The following is a 6000-nucleotide window of genomic DNA, read 5'->3' as shown; positions in this document are numbered from 1 at the left end:
TCCCAACCCTCCAGCACATTGGAATCATCCGGAGACTCTTACTCAAACATTTCAGTTTAAGACCTCATCCCCAGAGATTCTTAGGCAACTCTCTGGGCTGAGGAGTGGGCTTATTTAAAATTAAAAACAATAACAACAACAACAAACAAACCAACTCCTTTGGTGATTCTAATGCTCAGCCAGGATTGGGAATCGGGGGTCCAGGCAATGCCTTGGCTGGAGAGTGGCGACCTTTTGTGTCCCAAGTCCCACGGAGCACCCAGAGTGAGCGTGAGTACCCCAAGATGCCAAGTCTGGTTCCTCCAACTGGGGAAATTGTGGGTGTGCGTGGGTATTCTTCAGCTCACCCAAAAGTTAACTGTTCACACAGACACACCCCAAACTAGCTCTCACAGTTGACACAGTCTAAGCCAGGATTTACAAACTCAAATGACGACTCGAATCACACAGATAATGTACCAGGTTGCAGCAGGTGCATTGTTAGGACGCGGATATTATGGGTGGAGAATCCATGCCCTTCTCACGGGGGCAGGTTTTACCCTGTTATAACCTGCTGTTACCAAGAGGGGATGCAGACCCTGTGGTGCCTGATTTTGCTCTTTGCTCTCCCCAAGAGAAATCAGGATTCAGGAATTTTAAATGAAATAACCCACATTTTTTTCTTAAAAATCCTGATCCTGCAAATGGGTTGCTAACTTCAACCAAACTGCCACACCTTGCAAGGCTGACCCCACAATGGGGTATTTCGTATTATCACTTTATTTCTTTATTTTTCTGAGATGGAGTCTCGCTCTGTCATCCAGGCTGGAGTGCAGTGGTGTGATCTCAGCTCACTGAAACCTCCACCTCCCAGGCTCAAGTGATTCTAGAGAAGGGAGCAACTGTAGAGCTCCCAAGGACAGACATGGCTGCAGAGTGTAGTTTCAAAGGGAAAGTAATGACCCTTTAAGAAGGGGCTGTCTCAGGCCAGGTGCGGTGGCTCATGCCTGTGACCCCAGCACTTTGGGAGGCTGAGGCAGCCAGATGACCTGAGGTCAGGAGTTCGAGATCAGCCTGGCCAACATGGTGAAACCCCATCTCTACTAAAAATACAAAAATTAGCCAGGCGTGGCAGTGCAAGCCTGTAATTCCAGCTACTCGGAAGGCTGAGGCAAGAGAATCACTTGAACCCGGGAGGTGGAGATTTCAGTGAGCCAAGACTGTACCATTGCACTCCAGCCTGGGTGACAAGAGCGAAATTCCATTCCCCACCCCCCGCTCCCCCCACACACAAAAAAAAACAACAAAAAAAGAAGGGGCTGTCTCCACAGGTGGTGTGACGACATGAATGAGGAAGACCAGAATGAGGCTGGCATCTGGCTGTCCTCTGGCTCACATATACGTGGTACCCACTTTGGGTGTCGTTAGTACATGTGAGCCACCAGGGTGTGTGTCTCAACTGCTGAAATCTTGCTCTCTTCACAGCCTGTACATCCAGAAGACCTTTGTGTCAGCAATACCCTTGAAGTATTAGTAGAGACGAGCAGCAGCTGGAGGTCCAGGGTCATCACTTTGCATGCTTGTCCATCTTCTGTCTTTGCCCTCCATTCAAGAGTGTAGGACATCAGATTCAGGCACAGCTGGACTCAAACCCCGGCTCCACCTCTTATTAGCTCTGTGATCCTGAGGAAGTTACTTAGCTTCTCTGGATCTCAGTTTCCTCATCTGTGGAATGAGGATAATCATCGTAGCCCTGGCCCCATACTGCAATAGTAAGAGGAGTTAATATTTGTAAAGCAAACAACAGTGTCAGGAAGAGTTGAACACCTGTGCAGGCTGCCTCACTTCACTTAGCAGAAGAGTCCCTGACTATAAGACAATTAATGGAATTTACGTATTAAAATTTTTCAGGCTGGGCATGGTGGCTCATGCCTATAATCACAGCACTTTGGGAGGCCAAAGCGGGTGGATCACTTGAGCTCAGGAGTTTGAGATCAACCTGGCCAACAGGGTGAAACCTCGTCTCTACTAAAAATACAAAAATCAGGCCAGCTACTTGGAGAGGCTGAGGCAGGAGAATGGCGTGAACCCGGGAGGCGGAGCTTGCAGTGAGCCGAGATTGCGCCACTGCACTCCAGCCTGGGCGACAGAGCGAGACTCCGTCTCAAAAAAAAAAAAAAAAAAAAAAAAAAAATACAAAAATCAGCCAGGCGTGGTGGTAGCCACTTGTAATCCCAGCTACTCAGGAGGCTGAAGCACAAGGATTGCTTGAACTGGGAGTGGAGGTTGCAGTGAGCTGAGATCTTGCCACTGCACTCCAGCCTGGGCAACAGAGTAAGACTCTTTCATAAATACATACATACATAATTGTTCAGTATAATCCTATGTTGTCGTTGTTTTCTTTTTATTTATTTATTTATTTTTTAGATGGAGTTTTGCTCTTGTTGCCCAGGCTGGAGTGCAACGGCACGATCTCGGCTCACCGCAACCTCTGCCTCCCGGGTTCAAGCAATCCTCCTGCCTCAGCCTCCTGAGTAGCTGGGATTACAGGCATGCGCCACCATGCCCTGCTAATTTTGTATTTTTAGTAGAGGCAGGGTTTCTCCATGTTGGTGCAGCGCTGGCCTCGAACTCCTGACCTCAGGTGATCCACCCGCCTCGGCCTCCCAAAGTGCTGGGATTACAGGCGTGAGCCACCGTGCCCGGCCTCATTGTTTTCTTTGTAAGAGGGTGGGGAGAGGCAGAGGCAAGTGGAATTGGAACCACGACCTAAAGTTGGCTCCTTTTGCAGCTTGGCTTCTGGGTGGGGTTGATGTCTGAGTGTAGGACCCCAGGGATCCAAGATAAGGAAAGCCAGTGTTCCCACTCCCACCTCGCCCTCACCCCAGACAAGCAGGTGATCGGAGGCAGCAACCAGAACCAGTTCTCACCCAGAACTAGTAAACAGGAATCCTACATCGAAATGAGCCCATCTTCTTTACACCAAGGTTGATTCTCCTTACACCTTGTGCACCTTCCCTGGAGCTATAGTTTAAATGTTCCTGCCAAACTCAAGTTGAAATTTAACTGTCAATGTAATGGTATTAACGATGGGAACTTTAAGAGGAGATTAATGCTTCTGTCTCAGGAGTGGATTAGTTATCTCAAGAATGGGCTTCAGAAAAAAGGACAAGTTCAGCCCCCATTTGATCTCTCTGTCTAGTGTGCTCACTCTGCCTTCCACCTTCTGCCATGGGATGACCCTCACCAGACGCGGATGCCACGTTTTTGGACTTCTCTGCCTCCAGAACTGTGAGAAATAAATTTCTTTTTTTATAACTTACCCAGTCTGTAGTATTCTGTTAACAGCAGAAAACATCAGGTGACGCCAGAACTCTGATGCTGCCCTTGACATCACCTCAGTTCCCTCCTGACTGGATCAGTATGATGTCAAATTAATTGCAATGGTGGGTACTTAGTAATTTGCATTTACTTTTCATTACAACATATCCCACAGGATTCCAGGGACCTGGGATGGTCTATATTCTTGGCAGTTCTCAAGATCTATGAGACTTATTTCTTGTTAACTTTTTTCATTTTGCTTGATCCTATCGGGCACATGGATCTTCCTAAAGTTTTGATTCTGTAATTAGTGCTACCATAAAAAACTGTACAATTTTAGAGAGTGTTTTTGCTTAGTCATTCATTTGCTAGTAATATTTGTTGTGTTCCTATCATGTGCCAGGCATTCAGCCAGGCTTGGGGTTCAACCAGGAATAGAACAGTCCTGGCTGTCAAAGAGCTTACAGTCTAACAAGGGAGACTGACAAGAAAACAGGCAGTCACAGTGCAGTGTGGTCAGCACTGCATATGTGAGGTGGCATATGCAGAGGGTGGTGGCACTGAAATGGGGGGCACTACCCAAGTCCAGAGCTAATAGCTTTTTTTTTTCTTTTTTCTTTTTCTTTTTGAGATGGAGTTTCACTCTTATCGTCCAGGCTGGAGTGCGGTGGCACGATCTCGGCTCACTGCAACCTCTGCCTCCTGGGTTCAACTGATTCTCCTGCCTCAGCCTCCCGAGTAGCTGGGACTGCAGGCATGCGCCACCATGCCCAGCTAATTTTGTATTTTTAGTAGAGACGGGGTTTCACCATGTTGGCCAGGCTGGTCTCAACCTCAGGTGATCCACCCGCCTCGGCCTCCCAAAGTGCTGAGATTACAGGTGTGAGCCACTGCGCCCGGCCAGAGCTAACTCCTTTATAGCTCTAAAGGTTTATTGCCAGGTTGCTCGTAGCTTGACTGCTAAGGAAGATTTTCTTTCATTCAGTCATTTCAGTGAGTATACTTTTCATTTCTAGATGTTCTGTTTGGCTCCTTTTCAAATACACCTGGTTTTTTTTTTCCTTTACAATTTCTATTCTTTTTAGTAGTACTTCCTATTATTTATCTTTGTCTTCATTTGAAACCTCCTTTTTTCCTTTTAATTTTCTTTGAGATGGTTCTATTATCTCAACTTCTTCCTGTTTTGCCCATTCTCTCTCGTGATGGCATGTTTCTTTGAGCGGCTCATACATTTTTTATCGTGAGGATTCTTTCTTTCTTCCTCTTGGAGTCTCTGTGAGCCCTGAGTTGTAGAAATACAGCTATCGTGCAGTTTAACATTTGCTTCTGCTTGGTACCCTACGGGTCTAACTGGTTTAGCTGATCTATTTTTCCTTCAATTTCTTCACTTGGAGAAATTGTTCAATCATTTAGAAATACTTTACTGAACCTGTACTATGTGCATAGTCCTATATCTGATGCTGTGAAAGATACAAAACAATGCAAGACAACAGAAAGTTGCTGCTTCACATGAAACTGCAGTTTGAAAGGGCCAAATACAGTATAGGCCCAAAGTTAGGTGACCGTGTAAGGCAGAGTAAAAGGCTCAACGGTGAACAGCCAAGTTCAGAAAGAAAAACAGACAGTTGGAGAAAAATGGGGACGAAAAGCCCAAAGAAGGAAAAGGTTCCTGTGAGGAAGTTTCAGAAGGATGGGGAAGTAAACCATCCTCCCCTACCCCCATCCCCAAATTAAAACCTATTGCCTCTTCTGGGTAGAGAGTTAGTGTGGCACTGGGAACTTGACTTTGAGGTCCTTATTGAGAAAGCTAAATCAGAACCTAGGCAAAAGGAAGTCATTTAAGGTGCTCCTGGGGGATGTTTGATGAAAATTGTGTTTGATGGAGAAAACACAGCAAGTTGAAAGGACTAGCCGGCTTTGCAAGTGATTTCACTAGGACAAGCCCGGGTTAGGGAGGCCAAGGTGAGGGAGAGAGGGAGTGTGGCATGCTTTGAACGCGGAAAGTACATAGTGTTCATTATTAGGAGTGGGAAGAGGGGAGGTAGCTTTTTAGGGGGTAAGGCAGGAAGGGAGTTAGGACAGACTGAGAAACCCGGACTAACAGTGGCAGGTGTCGATCTAAAGAAATTTCTCACAATGAACTGGCTATAGGGTAAGTACAGACAAAGGGACCAGGTCTTCCATTGCTGCGTCCCTGCACACTCTCGGATCCACTCAAACAGAAACTTCTATTGCGAACCCCCAAAACTAGCAGGGTTCTGTTGTAGGTGCTGTAGAGTGTAGGGCACGTTTACAAACAGGAATGGGGCACTTGCTGTCCTATCTTCCTCGCAGAGTTCTTGTGAGGATTACATTTGAATCAACACGTGTAAAGCATTTTAAAAAGTGCCTGTCACATAGTCCCTGCAATTTAAGGTCGAGTTGTGATTATTCACTCGTATTAACTAAGAATCAACTACAGGCGCCCAGCAGTGCCTGCGTGTGCTCACACTGAGGGACTCACTAAAACCCTCAGGATCTAGTGAGGGAGGCACTCAAATACTTTAGAGCAAAACAAATTTTACAACTACGGACTCTGAGGAAGGCGTGCGAAGGCTCCACAGCTGGGGAGGGTGCCCACAGTCGCCCAGGGGACATCTGGATTTGCTCTGGTGGGGACAGCATTCCTGGCAGAGGAGATGGGAAATGGGATCCGACAAA

This window comes from Symphalangus syndactylus, chromosome 23 (genome assembly GCF_028878055.3).
Source record: "Symphalangus syndactylus isolate Jambi chromosome 23, NHGRI_mSymSyn1-v2.1_pri, whole genome shotgun sequence".
NCBI lineage: Eukaryota > Metazoa > Chordata > Mammalia > Primates > Hylobatidae > Symphalangus > Symphalangus syndactylus.
This window is presented reverse-complemented; position numbering follows the sequence as displayed.